The sequence below is a fragment of the Erythrolamprus reginae genome, chromosome 3 (genome assembly GCF_031021105.1).
Source record: "Erythrolamprus reginae isolate rEryReg1 chromosome 3, rEryReg1.hap1, whole genome shotgun sequence".
In the NCBI taxonomy this organism is placed as follows: domain Eukaryota; kingdom Metazoa; phylum Chordata; class Lepidosauria; order Squamata; family Dipsadidae; genus Erythrolamprus; species Erythrolamprus reginae.
Window position 1 is genome coordinate 174,854,544 of NC_091952.1, and position 20,234 is coordinate 174,874,777.

The 20,234-nt window shown below is 40.0% G+C and overlaps 1 long non-coding RNA gene across 1 annotated transcript in view; it reads right to left on the reverse strand.

Moving 5' to 3' along the window:
- The window catches only part of LOC139165868 (uncharacterized), a 41,275-nt gene that overhangs the window by 13,165 nt on the left and 7,876 nt on the right, over window positions 1–20,234 (reverse strand). Inside the window, exons 2-3 of the long non-coding RNA XR_011558825.1 lie at window positions 16,808–16,902; window positions 16,201–16,300 (exon numbers count right to left, since the gene is read on the reverse strand). This is a non-coding gene — a long non-coding RNA (uncharacterized lncRNA). The remainder of the gene's footprint in view (window positions 1–16,200; window positions 16,301–16,807; window positions 16,903–20,234) is intronic.

Genomic DNA, 20,234 nt, shown 5'->3' on the forward strand with positions numbered 1-20,234 from the left:
GATTGAGTTCGGGTTTTTTTTATTGAACCTGATGTATTCAAATCGATTCATCATTCTACATTTAATTGTACACTCTGTAAAACTCTGCTTCCTTCTACAAAACATTTTGTTAAAATTGTACGTCTTGTGCCTTTATAAGGTTCATTCACCATAAATGAATTTCCCAGAGAAAATCCCTTTTCTAATTTGGGATTTATGCAGGAACACCCAAGGATGGTCAAAAGAGTCAAGATGTGGCCATCACTGTGTGATTAAGATTGCCATCTTGGTCTTTTTGACCATCTCACCAGTGCAGACAACCTGGCATGAAAATGAGTCTTTTGGAAGAGTAAGAATGACAGAGATCCACACTCCCCGGAGTCTGCGGCACTACATTGAAAACATTTTGCACTGAAAAACAAAGCTTTGACAAAGCAAGCTAATGGAGCAACTGCTGCTATCCACAGCCAGCTGGATCAATGTTCTGCCGGCGTGTCTCAACCGCCCGTAATTACAGGGTAATTAGTCCAGGAAGACACACACCACACAATAAAAGGAAAACCCAAAAGTTTTTACAAACAGAAAAACAGAAACAGCTCCCTTTTTAAATGTCAAGGGGATTTTCTGGTACTCACAAGACACAGCTTAAATGCCATCCAATTGCTCACCCAATAACTGGGAAATTGAGTCCAATTCTAAAGTCCAGAGAGTCCACACACAATCCTGACGAGCAAAAACCACTATCTTGATGAAACAATGAATCAGATAAACTGCCATGAGGCTAAAACACCAGGCTGTACTTTTATCTGTAGCACTAATTACAGCAGCCCCACCCAACCACAGGTGGCCTCATTTTCTCTTGTAATAATCCTTCAGTTGTTGTCTCCTATGCATCACTCTACACATGCGTGGATGTGTCATTAATTCTTGTTCAGAATCCAGGGATGATACAGATGACTGATCTCCTCCTGGGCTGTCTGCCAAACTCCCCTCTTCCCTGTCACTCACGCTTCCATAGTCAGAGGAGACTTCGTCGGCAGATTCTACTGGGACCAAAACAGGCCTGCGGCATTTGGATGTCTTGCCCACCTCCACATCCACATTCCTCGGGGCAGGAGCTGGGCCAGAGCTAAATGAACAATTTTGCCTTCACCTTTTTCCAGAAAAATACAAAAGGCAAGTCCATGTGGCAAGCTGGTCTCATCTGTGCTTATATGGAAGGAATGCCATTTTGGAAATGCACGGCAATATTGGGCCTTCTCTGAACATACTCCTCAGCCAAGAGATCAGTTTAGTCAGATGGAGGGCTTCCATTTCCTCAGGAGACATGAGGGGAATTTACCTATTTAATTTTGTTCTGGTTTCATTGTAAGGTTTCCTGGGCTGAACAAAATAAGAAATCAACTCTGGTTGCATCCCAACACAGAAGCTAAAATTCAGTATCTTGCCACTTTTTAAAAAAATAAATAATTTATTAGATTTTGCACATTAAAAACATCTTATATACACTTCTCCCAATCCTGGGATAGTGACTCTCATTTTCATACATGTTTTTATTATACAAGTAATATATTGTACAAGTACAGTACAAGTAATATACAAATACTGTACAAGGATTTACATTTGTACATCCTATGATCCAATGATCCAATATGGCGTCGACCAAGGCTGCCACGGTGAAATGCTCTCAAACTCTTGACAAATCTATTTTTTTAATGTGCAGTGAGAGCATATGTGCCAAGACAAATCCCTTGTGTGCCCAATCACACTTGGCCAATAAAGAATTCTATATAATTCTATAAAGGCAGTATATTAACATCCACTGTTGGGGCTTCAAATAGCATCTGAAATTACGGTAAATCAGAGTCTGAGGCAACATTCCTCAAATTTCCAATTTATTATCAGAGCCATGTTGGCACATCTGTGAGAAACCTGAATCTAAGGCTACCAGGGTTTCTCCATCCAGTTTAAAGTTAATTCCTTTGTTCCCATTCCTGCAAGTTCATCATGTTGACCAATTTTCTTTATGCCAGCGTCCATTACTCCCATCAACTTCTGGGCATGTGTTGAACAAAGGATGACCTTGAGAATCTGGAAGGAATTTGTTATGGCTACATTTCTACTTCCCTCGTACAGCAGCCCCTCCCAAATTCCCACACCACAAATACAGTCTAATGCATACTATGTGGCAGGCCAAAGTCTCCAAATCAAATGATGGCTTTGACCTGATGTTCATATTACCTATCTATAGTTATAGTAGATAAATTAATTATTAATATTCTCTAACCAAAGAAACCATTTTTCCCGTACCATATAAAATTCCTTATCATTTCTCACTTGTAGGTCTAAAGTTAGCTTATTTATTTCTGCACAATCTTTTATTTTTTTTAATTACATTGTCTGAGGGGTTGCTATCTGATTTCCAATTTTGTGCATAGACTATTCTTGCTGCTGTTAATATGTGGATTGTATTGTACTGAATTTATTTTGTATATGTTCCTTTTATTATTCCTAGCAAATACATTTCTGGTTTGAGTTCAATTTGCTCACTTATTATTTCTTGTATCCAATTCCTTATTTTGTTCCAATATTTTTTAGCTTCTGGGCACAACCATCACACATGAAAATAGGAGCCTGTCTCATGCTTGCATTTCCAACACTTAGGACTCAAGTTGTGGTAGATTTTTGCTAGTCTTGCTAATTTTTTTCTTAAGGTACTAGAGATGCAGAATAAATCAAGTGAGTCAGTTGAAATTATTCCTATCCTTCAAGTGATTGGATCAAATTAATTTATTTGTGTCTAACTGGGTCTGTTTAGGGTTAATTCTTGTGGCTTATTGACTGGAGTGATTAAGCCTGTTTACATGTTTAAAAGCCTCACTGTCTGACAGCTGATGGGCTGTACAGTGCACCTTGTCTAATCCTTCAGATTAAGCAGGGTTTGTCCTGGTTAATACTTGGATGGGAGACAACCAAAAAACACAAAGCTTTGTCTTGACTAGCAAGTTAATAAGCTTTTAGAAGAGAGCAATGGATTGTATGAATGTATCTAACTGGGAGCTAAACTTCCTTTGAAAGAATTTTACTTTTGCAGCACATTAAAATGGTGAAGTAAAGCCAATATTATACATTACTAAACACTTTACCAGAGTGCTGACTCTTTGCTCCCCTTCACATAGTCAGCTAATGCATGCTTCTCTTCTTCTACTGTCTGCTTCACTTGCAAGAGTCCTCTGCCACCTATTTTCCTTGGTAAATACAGCCTGTCAACGTCACTGCGGGGGTGTAGTGCATGATGGATTGTCATTAATTTTCTGGTTTTCCTATCCAGGTTGTCCAGTTCTGCTTGAGTCCAGTTCACTATACCAGCTGTGTATCTAATGACAGGTATGGCCCACGTATTTATAGCCTTGATAGTGTTGCCACCATTCAGTTTGCTCTTCAAAATTTTTCTGGTCCTCTGGATGTACTCTTTGATGATCACAGTTTTCACATGGCCATGCTTGATATTATCCAGTTGCAAGATGCCCAAGTATCTATAGGCTTCTGGCTTGTGGCACTTATTATTATTATTATTATTATTATTATTATTATTATTATTATTATTATTATTATTAATTGGGAACCACTGTCTTACTCCTTTTGTAACTTATGATATTAAAACCTTCCAAATATAACCTTCCTTTAATGAATTGCAAAACAGTGGTAAGATTCAAAAGTTTTTACTACTGTTCTGTGGTCACAGTTTGGGGAGCATCGCGTGGCTTGGGGTGTGTGGCTTGGGGGCATGACAGAGAAAGGATATTGTAAAATCTCCATTCCCACCCCACTCCAAGGAAAGTTTACTGAAAAATTCCCATTTGCTCCAATCAGTTGGGACTCATGAGGCAGAGAATAGATGGAGGCAGAGCTAGTCAAAGGTGGTATTTACTGGTTCTACAAACTGCTCAACATTTCTGTTACTGGTTCTCCAGAACTGGACAGAATCTGCTGAAATCACCTCTGTTGCAAAACCATCACATTTTTACAGTAGACTAGAAAAATGAATGCCTGAATGCAAAGCATGGAATTTTATGAACTCTACACTCTAAATTATAGTATTCATATCCATAACATATTAGGGACTTAAATGCTGGTAAAATTCATCCACTTCTTGTAATGTCTGTGTAATGATGAAGCATTCCATAGAACTCTAGCAGCATGGTAGCTTATTATAACCCAAATCTATCTTTTTAATACATTTTTGCCCATAGGTTCTTTAAATCAGAAATAACAAAATCCAAGTCTATGAGCAGTCCACATGGTGCAAGAGAACATCTGACAATAGAACTACATACCCAAATGTATGATTTCATCATAAAAACAGCACATTGGGAGAATTACTAGACCGTTTTCATGGGGCAGGTAGAAAGTATAGAAGAAAAAAAGTTGACTAATACTTAAGTTCACTGATTGATTTTTAGTCCGGCACTTTGTGCCCACCGGATGTTTTTATATATTTTTTATTTTTCATATAAAAATAGCGAAATAGAAATCAGGAATGCAGCAAAATAGAGCACAGCATTTTAGCATCTTGGTTATTTTATGCAGTGATAAGTTTACAACCTGATAAGAAGATAGCTTTGTAAACATCCAACTGCAAGTTCCTTTATTATCATTAAAATAATATCTCATTGGTTCACAGAAAGCTATTGGAATGAAACTAAGACACTTTCCACCAAGTTATATTGGGGAAATGAATTTATTCTAAATTAGAAACAGTTCAATTGCTGAAATTCTTGGTATTCTGTTGCCATAAATCTTGTTAAAGAAGACACCATGGGTATTTTGCTTAGAATTGTGGAGTGTTGTTTTTTTATATATAAATTGACCGTTCAATAGCCTGACATTCCCAAGAATGCCCAAAATGAGTTTGAAAAATCATTTCTCAAAAATAAGTCTATCAAAAGCATAGAGCTTTGTCTGGAAGTGTTTAATTTTCTCCAATAAAAAATAGAGTGTTGGTTGGAGTACAGTATCTTGGGGTGCTAACATATGAATTGAATAATAAGGGGGAAGCCCATCAGTTCGTCTTTTGATAGCTGCAAGTTTTATAGAAGATTTTAAGCATCATGCCAACAATTCTATTGAGAGTCAAGCTTCACCATGGCAGCACATATAACATGCTCACAGAATATTTCTTAAAATATTCCCAATGCCCCCCTCAAATTGCTTTCCTCTCGCCTCACCTATCTAAGCTCTCTAATATAAAAGATTTATTGCTATCACAAAATCTTAGCAAAATGATAGCCAAAAGACTCAGAACTGACTGAATGAACAAGAACCAGCTATTAACCACCTATTAGATATAGAAACATAGAAACATAGAAGTCTGACGGCAGAAAAAGACCCCATGGTCCATCTAGTCTGCCCTTATACTATTTTCTGTATTTTATCTTAGGATGGATATATGTTTATCCCAGGCATGTTTAAATTCAGTTACTGTGGATTTATCTACCACGTCTGCTGGAAGTTTGTTCCAAGGATCTACTACTCTTTCAGTAAAATAATATTTTCTCATGTTGCTTTTGATCTTTCCCCCAACTAACCTCAGATTGTGTCCCCTTGTTCTTGTGTTCACTTTCCTATTAAAAACACTTCCCTCCTGGACCTTATTTAACCCTTTAATATATTTAAATGTTTCGATCATGTCCCCCCTTTTCCTTCTGTCCTCCAGACTATACAGATTGAGTTCATTAAGTCTTTCCTGATACGTTTTATACTTAAGACCTTCCACCATTCTTGTAGCCCGTTTTTGGACCCGTTCAATTTTGTCAATATCTTTTTGTAGGTGAGGTCTCCAGAACTGAACACAGTATTCCAAATGTGGTCTCACCAGCATTCTCTATAGCGGGATCATAATCTCCCTCTTCCTGCTTGTTATACCTCTAGCTATGCAGTCAAGCATCCTACTTGCTTTCCCTACTGCCTGACTGCACTGTTCACCCATTTTGAGACTGTCAGAAATCACTACGCCTATCCGGTGGTTGAGCCCCTGTACTGGCTGCTGGCCAAGGAGGCTATCTGGGTTTGGGGCTGTGCTGAAGCAGCTGCCTTTGTGGCCATCAAGGAACTCCTGTCAGAGGACAGTTTCGTCATACAATTTAATGAGACCCTCCCAGTTGTTTTTGCTTCTCTTTTTGAGATCAGGACAGTTCTAAGCCACCGGCTTTTCATGGACATTTTCCAGTGTGGATCAAAACTACAGCCAACTCAGCCAGGAGGCATTGCTTGCAGCAGCCAGGTTGAAATGTTTTCATGAGTACTTGTCCGGCAAAGAGTTTAAGATGGTCATGGATCACAAGTCCTTGTTAGTGCTGATTGCAGGGGACTGCCCTACTCTGGTGTCATTGTCACCCTGGCTCACCAGATGGACCATCTTCCTCTTGGACTATTCCTACTGGCTGACCCATTGGCCTGGCCGTTCTCTGGGGCCGCTCTCTGGGGCATGCTGATGCCCTCAACTTCATGCCCTTGCTGGACTTCATAGATGACCCCATTCCCAGTACCCAGGACAGGACACCTCATTGACTGCCTGGATTCAGGCCTGGATTCAGGCCTCATCATCTCAGCTAAAGACCCTTTGTTATTTCATGAGATTTCAGCCCAAGGGGGTTGCCTATTGTGGGGATATTGCATATTTGTTGTTCTATCACTATGAGAGGCAATTCTAAGGGCATTGCACAAGGGTCACCAGAGGGTGATTCAAGTGAAAGCCAAACATGGACAAACAGATAGAAAAGTGGGTTGCAGGCTGCACACCATGTCAGGAATCAAAGTGTGCAATAGGGTTGATATTCCTGGAGGGGTCTGTAATATGGTAAATGATTTAGCTTTACTAGATAAATGGTCAAAGCAATGGAAACTGCAGTTTAATGTTTCCAAATGTAAAATAATGCACTTGGGGAAAAGGAATCCTCAATTGGCAGTTCTGTGTTAGCAAAAACTTCAGAAGAGAAGGATTTAGGGGTAGTGATTTCTGACAGTCTCAAAATGAGTGAGCAGTGTGGTCGGGCAGTAGGAAAAGCAAGTAGGATGCTTGGCTGCATAGCTAGAGGTACAACAAGCAGGAAGAGGGAGATTGTGATCCCCTTATATAGAGCACTGGTGAGACCACATTTGGAATACTGTGTTCAGTTCTGGAGACCTCACCTACAAAAAGATATTGACAAAATTGAACGGGTCCAAAGACGGGCTACAAGAATGGTGGGAGGTCTTAAGCATAAAACGTATCAGGAAAGACTTCATGAACTCAATCTGTATAGTCTGGAGGACAGAAGGAAAAGGGGGGACATGATCAAAACATTTAAATACGTTAAAGGGTTAAATAAGGTTCAGGAGGGAAGTGTTTTTAATAGGAAAGTGAACACAAGAACAAGGGGACACAATCTGAAGTTAGTTGGGGGAAAGATCAAAAGCAACGTGAGAAAATATTATTTCACTGAAAGAGTAGTAGATCCTTGGAACAACCTTCTAGCAGACGTGGTTGGTAAATCCACAGTAACTGAATTTAAACATGCCTGGGATAAACATATATCCATTGTAAGATAAAATACAGGAAATAGTATAAGGGCAGACTAGATGGACCATGAGGTCTTTTTCTGCCGTCAGTCTTCTATGTTTCTATGTTTCTATGTAAGGCCCCAGTGCTAGAATGGGAGAAACTCAGGCCACCATGGTCTAGGGTCCGTGTTGATTTTGTGGGACCATTTCATGGGCAAATGTTCTTGGTAGTAATAGATGCCTACTCGAAATGGTTGGAGATTATACTCATGGAGTCAACCACAGCTGCAGTCACAATTAGGGTACTCAGTAGACTGTTTGCCACTCATGGATTACCCAATGGTCTGACAATGGACCCTAATTTATGGCAACTCTGTTTGAAGGGTTCCTGGCTGATCTAGGCATCCGCTATGCACTAATCGTTCGTTTTTATCCTTCCAGCAATGGTCAGGTTGAAAGAACGGTAAGATCATCCAAAGAGACCCTAGGCAGACTGGACCCTGGTGACTTGCAAGCCAGGGTAGTTACATTCCTGCTAGTGCAACCTATCACCCTGAGTGCAGCAGCTGGAAGGAGCCCAGCAGAGTTGTTAACGGGCCGTCGATTGAGGTCTAAGTTACATAGACTGCACCCCAGCTAACTCATAGCAAAAAGAGCCAAGCACACCCAAACAAACCAGGTCCTTCTCTACCAGGGACTTGGTATTCATAAGAAACTTTGCTGAGGGGTCCCTATGGTTCTCTGGGGAAGTTATAGAAATCACCAGATCAAGATCGTATGTGGTGCTGTTAACCGATGGGAGAAAATGTGGTGGCACATAGATCACTGCGCGGCTACCAAACACCAAATGCAGATTACCAAAATCTCCAAAATAATGATTTCCAATCCGATCCCGCTACAGCTGACTCAGGTCGAAAAAGGTGGAACACTAACTTGGGGAGCCAGACTTCCAGTGACATTATGACTCAGAACTGGTTCCGGTAGAATCCGCAGCCCCACCTGTACTGAGTGGGTGTAAACTGTGGAATCCCAGAAGAATCTTTTATTGGCACAGTGCTTTTAAACCAGTTCAGAAATTATCTGAAGTTAGGAATGAGCAGCGAGATTATCAAATATCATGAAACCAATAACAGAAATATTTCTTTAAAGAATGATGGCAAAAGATTCCAAACCCTGGAGTTGGAGGAAAGGTTATTACAGTCACAATGTTGACTATAATGTGATCCACACTGGAGGGAAAATGCCTAATTTCACCTAGATACTGTTCTGTCGGGCTCTCTGGTAGAATCCTCCCGAAAATTCACAGGTACAAATTTCAGACACACACACATTTGAAAATTCAAAACAATGTTCTTTATAATGAAAATTCACTTAAACTAAGCCCTCTTTTGGTATAGCAAAGAGCACTCGTCTCCAAACTAACTGGTAATTTATACAAGTCCCTTATCAGTTCTGTGATACTTAGATTGCAGCTGTGAGGCAATTCACAGTCCTTCTTTCACAAAGTGAAACACACTTTGCTCTGGTTTAGTTTCAAAGCAGGGAAAAATCAGCACACAAAAAGTCCAAGTCAGTAAAGCAGTCACGAAACACAACGATCAGATAATCCTCCACAATGGCCAAACCCACAGGCTGCTCTTTATAGCAGCCTCACTAATTACCACAGCCCCACCCAACAGCTGGCCTCATTTTCTTTGATAATAATCTCTCAGTTGTTGTTGCCTATGCATCGCTCTCCGCATGTGTGGCTGTATCATTAACTCTTGTTCTGAATCCAAGGAGGAGCTAGATTAATTGATCTCCTTCTGAGCTGTCTGCCACACTCTCCTCCTCCCTGTCACTCATGTCTTCTTGGTCAGAGGAGCCTTCATCAGCAGATTCCACCGGGGGCAAAACAGGCCTGCAGTATGTGGATGTCTCCCCCACATCCACAGTCCTTGGGGCAGGAGCTTGGCCAGAGCTAACCACAACAGATACTAGCTATGGTGGTGCAGTGGTTAGAATGTAGTATTGCTGGCTAATTATGCTTACTGCCAGGAGTTCGATTCTCACCGACTCAAGGTTGACTCAGTCTTCCATTCAGCCAAGGATGGAAAAATGAGGACCTAGATTGTTGAGGGCAATATGTTGACTATGCAAAATTGCTTAGAGGGGAATATAAAGCAAGTATGAAGCAGTATATAAGTTCTATTGCTATTTTCAGTGAGATTAGATATCTCTGTATTTTCTCCCCAGGCTGGAGAAAATGTATGGGAGGGAGCCAATAGGTTCACAGCCATTTCCTTGGCTTCTCAAAGACATCTGATTGACCCTGGGAAAGTTGAATTAGGTTGCACAACAGGTTGGAAATCTAATGAGTCTGTAAAAGAAAACTGGAATATAGTATGGGAAAACTAGCCTGGAAGCAAGAGAGGTTAAAACATCGGTAATTTGCCAATGAATATCAGCAAACATAAATGGAGTTAAATGCAGTTTCCTGCTCCAAGTTCTTCCCTAAAAATGCCCTAAATCATTTTATTTTAACAAATGTGGGTGTGTGAACACACATTTGCCAAGGTGACATGTAGTTTCATCCTGATTTAGATCTCACTTAACAATGACTGTATCAGTCTAAAATAGATGTATAATAATATCAAATACTGCTAGGTCTTAGCAACTTAATGGACCTCAAGGGGAACAATATCCTTGGGTGACACATAGCTCTTAGGAGGAAGGGAAACACTTTTACAGGAAGAAGATTTATGATCATCTACCTCCAGTTTCCTAAAAACATAGAATCTAAATCTGGAGATTGTACTGAATGCTCAGGTGTTTTGTTCAAAGCTTTTCTTGGCTCTGGGAGTTTTAGAGTTAAATGTTATCACCTTTAATGCCATTTTTAAAGGTACTACTGAATTTTGGAGCATTCTTTGAGGCATCTCATTCTGTTCTTTTGTGAATTTTTTTGAATAGGACAGTAGAGAAATTGAAGGTCGTAACTGTCAGCTCTTCAAGATGGAGCAGACTAAGAACCTTCTGCCACTAGGTCAAGGCTTCAGTATCTTTACAGTAATGGCTACAGTAACAGAATCCTGCTACTCTGAATATCCTTCTTCCTTCTGACATTTAATCTTCATGTATGAATGAGGAAGGGGCTTGCCTGAGATATTTTCTCGTATTATTTTCAAGTCTACTTTATCTGACTGTTGCCTTAGTAGCAGCTCTTCCTCCTGTCCTTCCAGCCCATTCCAATATCTTCTATACCAGTGTTTCCCATCCTTGGCAACTTGAAGATATTTGGACTTCAACTCCCAGAATTCTCCAGCCAGAATTCTGGGAGTTGAAGTCCAAATATCTTCAAGTTGCCAAGGTTGGCAAACACTGTTCTATACTAATGGGTGAATAATCTTTTCAATGCTTTTCAGAGTGGAAATTCTAGGCGTTAGAGTCTGAACATGAATCTAGGGAAATTTGATAGGCATGGAACAATGGAAATTAAAAGTTGGGGAAGATTAGGTCTCCTTTAAATTCCCAATAGAATCCAGCATTGACTCCCTCCTATCAATGGCTAACTAACCCCTAGGAAGAATCCTATATTACAACTGTAACACTATAACTACACTGCTCAAATAAAATAAAGGGAACACTTAAACAACACAATATAACTCCAAGTAAATCAAACTTCTGTGAAATCAAACCGTCTACTTAGGAAGCAACACTGATTGATAATCAATTTCACATGCTGTTGTACACATTCCACTTTGTACAGAACAAAGTATTCCATGAGAATATTTCATTCATTCAGATCTAGGATGTGTTATTTGAGTGTTCCCTTTATTTTTTTGAGCAGTATATATACATACATTTGAACAAGCAATAAAACTAAGGAGAAATTTCCTAACAGTGAAAACAATCAACCTGTGGAACAGCTTGCCTTCAGAAGTTGTGGAGGCTTTCGAGAAGAAACTGGACGGTCACTTGTCTGAAATGGTCTAGAGCCGCAATGGCAAAACTATGGCACAGGTGGCACACAGAGCCATATCGGAGGGCACATGAGGCATTGCCCTATGTCAGCTCCAACATGCATGCACGCACTGGCCAGCTGATTTTTGGCCTTGGGAAAGGCCATTTCACCTTCCGAACACACCCAGAGTGCAAAAAAGCCCACAGAACAGACAGACAGAAGTTAGTTAGTTTGTTTGTTTGTTTGTTTGTTTGTTTGTTTACTTACTTACTTACTTACTTACTTACTTACTTACTTACTTACCTACCTACCTACCTACCTACTTACTTACTTACTTGTGATTTGATTTGATTTGATTTGATTTGATTTGACTTCACTTCACTTGATTTGAATGCCACCCCCTCCAAGGACTAGGGGCGGCTCACAACATATCTAAAGAACATAGCAATACATCTAGAATCCAATTAATATGGTTAAAAAGGCTTTTAAAAGATTTAAGTTCAGAAAACAGACTTCCGGTTTGCCCGTTGTGCTGTTTTTTGTACTCCAGAAGGTTCAGGGAAGCTTCCTGAAACCCCAGAGTGCCAAAAAAACAGCCCAACGGACAAACCGGAAGTTTGGAAAACACTACTTCCGGTTTGCCTGTTGTGTTGGTTTTTGCAGTCCGGAGGGAAGTTTCCCTGAACCCTCCAGAGTGCCAAAAATCAGCACAATGTGCAAACCGGAAATGCTTTTTCCAAGCTTTCAGTTTGCTCATTTGGCTGGTTTTTTCCACATTCTAGGCTTCAGTAAGGCTTGTGTGCATATTAGAACATAAGAACATAAGAGGAGCCATGATGAATCAGGCCAAAGCCCATCGAGTCCAGCATTCTGTGTCACACAGTGGCCCACCAATTGTACATGGGGATCTTAAGCAGAAGGAGAAGGCAAAACCTTCCTTTTCCCTTGATACCCATCAAATGGTACTCGAGGGAATCCTTCCTGCCTCAACCAACATAGAGGCGGCACATGGACATCCGTTTCAATAACCACCAATACACTTGGCATCCATAAATCTGTCTAATCCTGCCTTGAAGCTATCCAGGCTGACAGCTGTCACAACCTCTTGTAGAAGTGAATTCCATAAGCCAACGACCCTCTGGGTGAAGAAATATTTCCCTTGATTTATCCTCGCTTTCTTCCCTATGAGTTTTAGGGAGTGCCCCCTTGTCCTACTATTGTGTGATAGAAAAAAGAATTTTTCTCTATCCACCTTTTCTATCTCATGCATGATTTTATACACTTCGCCCAAGTCATCTCTTAAACGCCGTCTTTCAAGGCTGAAGAGACCAAGGCGTTGCAACTGGGTTTCATAAGGGAGGAGCATGCGTGGGGGCAGCGTGGAGGTGCGCATGCATGGGGGAGAGGGAAGGGGTATGGGCACATGCACACATGCTAACACACCCACACACATCCCTTTTGGCACGCGAACCAAAAAAGGTTCACCATCACTGATACAGACTGTCCTGCTTGTGCATGAATTGGACTAGATCAGTGTTTCCCAACCTTGGCAACTTGAAGATATCTGGATTTCAACTCCCAGAATTCCCCAGCCAGCATTCGCTGGCTGGGAAATTCTGGGAGTTGAAGTCCAAATATCTTCAAGTTGCCAAGGTTGGGAAACACTGGACTAGATGACCTCCAAGGTCTTTTCCAACTCTGTTATTCTATGTTCTAGATTCCATTTCTGAACAAATATTTCCCTCTAAAGGAATGATGTAAAGAAGATAGAATAACTACAGCAGTGGTCACCACTTATAAATTGGAAGAAACGAGAGTCAAGAAAGGTACAGTAGCCGGAGGGGAGGTAACAAGGATAAAAATGCCTAGCAATAATTTACTCCAGATTTGAGAGAATACCAAGCAATAGCAAGGATGGGCAGCAATCTTATTTATTTATTTATTTATTTATTTATTCATTCATTCATTCATTTATTTCATTGATTGATTGATTGATTGATTGATTGATTGATTGATTGATTGATTGATTTGTATGCTGCCCCTCTCCATAGACTCAGGAAGGTTCACAGCAATAATAAAGTCAATGTAAAAACAAATCTAATAATTTAAAAAACACTAAAAACTCCATTATTAAAAGCAAACATACACACAAACATACCATGTATAAACTGTATAGGCCCTGGGGAGATGTATAGGCCCTGACGGCAGAGGTGAACTTCTTTTCAGAAGTTTACGAAAGGCAAGGAAGGTGGGGGCAGTTCTAATCTCTGGGGGGAGCTGGTTCCAGAGGGTCGGGGCTGCCACAGAGAAGGCTCTTCCCCTGGGTCCTGCCAAACAACATTGTTTAGTCAATGGGACCCGGAGAAGGCCAACACTGTGGGACCTAACCGGTCGCTGGGATTCGTGCAGCAGAAGGCGGTCCTGGAGATATTCTGGTCTGATGCCATGAAGGGCTTTATAGGTCATAACCAACACTTTGAATTGTGACCGGAAACTGATCGGCAACCAATGCAGACTGCGGAGTGTTGGTGTAACATGGGCATACCTGGGGAAGCCCATGATTGCTCTCGCAGCTGCATTCTGCACGATCTGAAGTTTCCGAACACTTTTCAAAGGTAGCCCCATGTAGAGAGCATTACAGTAGTCGAGCCTCGAGGTGATGAGGGCATGAGTGACTATGAGCAGTGAGTCCCCTGAAGTCATGGAGCACTGTACAAAACATGGCTCAAAAGATCAATCTGTGCTCTCATTGGGTGAGATTCTTGGCTCATCCCACCATTCAACTCCTCAGATCCCATGACAGCAGCATGCTCTGATGTATGTGGTTGGTAAATCCACAGTAACTGAATTTAAATATGCCTGGGATAAACATAGATCCATCCTAAGATAAAATACAGGAGATAGTATAAGGGCAGACTAGATGGACCATGAGGTCTTTTTCTGCCGTCAATCTTCTATATTTCTATGTTGACATGATTAGGTACAGCAGCCCAAATGCATCAAGTCAGCATTAAGAGCACCTCGTATTTATTTTATTTTTCTGAATAGAGTGAAGAATGGAGAATGGAGTAATAGATAGCAGATGCAAGAGAAAAAAATGGATAGAGAAACACTAAATTTAGTATATAAAAAACTTTAATTTGTAATAACCGCCCAGAGTCCCTAGGGAGTTGGGCGGCATAAAAATCGAATAAATATATAAATAAATAACATGATGATAGAGTAGCCAAATTACTTCTTTCTACATTTAAGAGCCTGTAATATGCTCTCCTTCTTAATGGAGAGAATATGAGTCAAGTTTTTATTTATTTATTCATTCAATTTACATAGGCACCCATATCATAAAAGTGACTCTAAATGGCATACAATAAAAAAAACAAACTATAAAATAAGCATTAAAAACATTCTGCAATTAAAACATCCATTAGTGTTTACTATCAACAAATTAGTAAAGAGGATTTGATGTTATAGGCGTTGTAGCTACCTCATATAGGACAAGTTGGAGACAGAAGAGAAAAAAAGAACTAAACTGAAGGGAATGATGAAAGTTTCAAGAATATCAAATGAACTAATAGGAAACATGGTTACACAGAGACATGGACATTGAGTCTTTTTCAAAAAGAAAAGGATGTAGAAGTGCAAATTCCTCAAAGTTTTACTGTCTATTGACTTAGTGGTCAATAGGTTTATAGAAAGAGGATAGGGGCAAAGTTGAATTTCAACGAAGAGTAAGCAAAGAATTGAGAAAGAGTAGACATTCAGTTATTAGTCCACAATTAAGAAAAGTTCTTGGTGCTCAAATATTGTTCCACTGGTACAATGGACTGTAGGAATGACCTTGAGGAAAGTGGGGAAGAGATGCTGCATAGGACATATTGTATTTTTTGGAGTATAAGCTGCACCTTCCCCCCCCCCCCCCCAAAAAAAAAAGAGATTGGAAATGTCCGGGTCTCTTATACAGCAAATACAGGCATTTGGGATCTCCCAAAGCCCTGCCACCACATCCCATTTTTCACAAAAATGGGATGGACAGAAGGCATGGGAAACCTGCAGAGAGCTCTTGGGCATTGGGGGAAGACCAAAATGCCCTCATTTTTGTGGAAAACCAGGTGAAAATGGCCCATTTTTGTGAAAATGGCCCATTTTTGTGAAAATGGCCTATTTTTTTTTCGAAAATCGGGGCAGTTTTGCCATGCCCCAGCACTCTCTACAGGCTTCCCAAACTCTTTGCCCACTCCATTGTTGTGAAAAAACAGGCAAAAGTTGTTTTTGCCTTCTAATTACCCCATCTAGCATGACTGGAGGAGTTGAAGTCCATTAGTCTTAAAACTGTCGAGTTCGAAGACCCCTGGGTTAGGGGTTAGAGGTGCAAGGGTCTTCAAACTTGTCAAGTTTAAGACTGGTGGACTTCAACTCCCATTCCTGAGCTAGCATGACTGGAGGAGGAATTCTGGGAGTTGAAGTCCGTAAGCCTTAAAGCTGTCAAGTTTGAAGTTTGTAAAAAGTGTACATGGTTGTAAAAAGTATTCTGCTCTGCTACACTGGTATTTTATTAAATAATATATTACTACACCATTTGGTTCAGAGTAGTTTTTTCCTTGCTTTCCTCTTCTAAAATCAAGGTGCATATTATATTCCTGTGCGTTTTACACTCTGAAAAATATGGTAATCAGACAAGAGAGATAGGAGCCACCAATGGTTTAATAATTAGAGGAAGAAAGTTAGGGAAGACCTACCTGAATTATCGAAATGGGACAACTCACCACAACCCACAATTAAGAAAAGTTCTTGGTGCTCAAATATTGTTCCACTGGTACAATGGACTGTAGGAATGACCTTGAGGAAAGTGGGGAAGAGATGGTGCATAGGACATAATGTATTTTTTGGAATATAAGCTGCACCTTCCCCTTCCCACCCCCCAAAAAAAGAGGTTGGAAATGTCCGGGTCTCTTATACAGCCAACTTGCCACAGGACAACTCACCATGGCCAACTTGTTGCAGGACAATTTGCTGTGGGATTTACTTAGTTCCTTTTATTTTTGTTGACCGCATTTTCATCAAAATTATTTTATCAAAGGAAATGATTCCTATGGTTACCAGATTTTGTCATGCCTTGATGAATAATAAATAAAAAGAACTAATCCCATGTTGAATTATCTCGTGTTAAGTTGGCCATGACAAATTGATCACAGAAAGTTGCAATAGACACCATCACCCTTAATGGTTTGAGTGATTAAAAATGGTGGTGGGAATTTTGTACCTTTGGACTTGCAAGAGTCTGTTAATGTAGCCTTACAATAAAGTCAAATCAGCTAATCTAGTTGGGTTTCCTGCCTGCTTTACCTGGGAGAGCTGACAATTGTTGATTCTTTGCAGGCTCCTGGCTTCCAAAATTGTAAATGTGCCCATTCTTAGATGGTTGTGTTGCCCACGGAGTTCTGAAAATAGAGAAAACAGCTCAATCTCAAATTTGGAAGGGATGCAAAAGGACTGGGAAAGAGAAAGAGCTGGTTGTCTGAACGAGCAGTCGCTCATTTTGTGAGATATCTAAGTCTGGAAAAAGAATTCAAGAAATTCTCAGGTGGCAATCAAAGGAATTCGTGCACAGGAACAATCCCATCCACTCCCTTCTCTTAGTACTCAAATTGTAGTCTTCTAGAGGGTTGAAAATCTAGTTCAAACTTTATAGTTGAAATATTTATTGACTAACTTTATGTGGGTAATAAATAGTATACATATATTTTTTACTATTTAAAACCTGTTAAAAGCAGCCCTAAAGCAGAGAATGAGTAATTTAAAAGAGTTTAAAATAAATTAAAACCTTTAATCCGTGCTCCAGTAAAAAAGCCTTGCTTAAAATAGTTCATGTATTTAAAACTTGAAAACTGCTGCCTACACTGTAAAGCTACAAAAATGCTAGCACAGGCCATCAATAAGAAGGATGATATGATATGCCCACTGAACTTGAATTTATCTGGATGAATAGTTGGGTTTTAAACTACCATCACTTCTATTAAGAATGCCCTTTCAGGTGACTGCTTAGCACCCCTCTAGCAAATATTGTACCCTCGAGAATGCATCTCCACTAGCAGTTAGCTGATGTGTAAGGGAGAAATGTCCCCATCTTAAACCATTGGGGGCTTTATATGCCATCACAAGTATTTTAAGGTTAGCCTGACAGCCACTGCAGTGTGTTAAGAACAATGATAATGCTTGCACAATATCTTGCTGCAGTATCTTCTACTGGCTGCATTTTTGAGAAATAGTCCCACCGAAGGTGCCTGTAGTAATAACAAAACATGGATCACTGTTGTTATCTTTGTTGTTATATCCATATTTTTTCTAATTTGTGTTCTGTCAGGCTCTCTGGTAGACTCCTTCCAAAAATTCACAGGTACAAATTTCAGACACATACACGTTTGAAAATTCAAAACAATGTTCTTTATAAGGAAAATTCACTTAACCCAAGCCCTCTTTTGGTATAGCAAAGAGCACTCATCTCCAAACAAACTGGTAATTTGTACAAGTCCCTTATCAGTTCTGTGATACTTAGCTTGCAGCTGTGAGGCAATTCACAGTCCTTCTTCTTTCACAAAGTGAAACACACTTTGCTCTGGTTTAGTTTCAAAGCGGGGAAAAAGCAGCACACAAAAGGTCAAAGTCAGTAAAGCAGTCACGAAACAAGGATCAGATAATCTTCCACAATGGCCAAACCCACAGGCTGCTATTTATAGCAGCCTCACTAGTCACCACAGCCCACCCAACCACAGGTGGCCTCATTTTCTTTGATAATAATCTCTCAGTTATTGTTGCCTATGCATCGCTCTCCGCATGCGTGGCTGTATCATTAACTCTTGTTCTGAATCCAAGGAGGAGCTAGATAATTGATCTCCTTCTGAGCTGTCTGCCACACTCTCCTCCTCCCTGTCACTCATGTCTTCTTGGTCAGAGGAGCCTTCATCATCAGATTCCACCAGGGGCAAAACAGGCCTGCAGTATGTGGATGTCTCCCCCACATCCACAGTCCTTGGGGCAGGAGCTGGGCTAGAGCTAACTACAACAATTTGGAACTAGCTTTTCTCATTTTTGGAGTTCTTTTCTCTTTCCATTTTTCCTTCTCTAAATTCTTTTTTTCTTTCATAAAGTGTACAGCAATGTCCCCAGCTATTTTGCAATGCAGTGAGCTCTACTGCTAGATAATTCTATTATGTCCTGGAGGGTCATGTCTTAATCCCATCACCCTGGAGCTGAGGGTCTTTTCTTTTGTAGATAGGATGGCCCAGTTCTTCTCTTTCTTTTTTAAAATAATTTTTTTGAACATTTTCAAGATCAAAAACTACACAACACACACACACAACATAAAATACACAAACAATTTTCCCCATTCTGGACTACATTTCATTCCAGAATGAAATTTATAAAATGTTAAACATTAACTGGATTATTACAAAAGAAATAGCAATTTTAATTAAATATAGGGAACTAGGAGAATTTAAGGAAATTAAAACCGCAGCATTGGAAAGTGCTCAAGCGGTGATGGTATTAGGATGGAAAGATTCTACAAAATGGACATTACAAAATTGGTACTGGTATATGGTGGATCACATACATTTTGAAATTATGGAAATAAGATTAAATAATTTTGATGAGAATAAATTGGAGAAGCTGATGGTGCGATGGAGCAAGGTAAAAGACTATATGTTAAGTAGAATCTGTGATGTAAATATGAAAAATAAATTACAATCACTCTTTTAGTAATATTTGTTCAAGATAGAGCCAAGGATTAATAGATAGATAAATAAGTAAAAAAATTTGAATCCTCTTGTAGGGGTGGTGGGGGTGACGGGGTGTGTGTGTTGTTAGGTGACGGGCACATGCACTGTGCACTGTTATATGTTTGTTTTATGTAAACCTATAAAACCAATAAAAATTATTTTTAAAAAAACCAAACAAACAATTTTCCCCATTACAGTGAGTCCATGCCAATATCACAATAACAGTTACTTATTTTTTAGTATATTCTACTCTATTATTACATTATTATTTATATTATTACTATTTACACACCTATCCCTTTTTGGCTCAGTCCTTCTCAATGGGCAATAAATAACTGCTGGGAACAAGGAGCTGAAGCTCTAAGATTCTGTCTCCCTTAAGATATCTATTTCTCTTTTAGGGGAAATAAAATATTCTGCCTTTTTAAATATTTCCTAAAATATTTCATTATTCTAGGAGGGGCGGGTACTGACTTTCTACAGTTTTAACTCAACCGATTGACCCTCAGCTAATCTTATTTGAGATTTCAGGAGCTACGTTATGAATGGGGTGAGGAGGGTTGACATCCATCGCTGGTTGCTTCGTGCAATGTCAGAGAATTGTGCAGCCAGTATCCAAATAGAGTCAGAGACACAGACATGAACCAGTTTTTATAGAAATAAATATATTTATAGTAAACAAGATAGGCAAAGAGGAGCATCGTCAGCTAAATTTGCCCACGTTTCTACAACACTCCGTGGCCTGCACTGGCTGCCGATCAGTTTCCGGTCACAATTCAAAGTGTTGGTAATGACCTTTAAAGCCCTACATGGCATTGGACCAGAGTACCTCCGGAACCGCCTGCTACCGCACAAATCCCAGCAGCCAATAAGGTCCCACAGAGTTGGCCTTCTCCGGGTCCCGTCGACCAAACAATGTCGTTTGGCGGGCCCCAGGGGAAGAACCTTCTCTGTGGTGGCCCCGGCCCTCTGGAATCAACTCTCCACGGAGATTA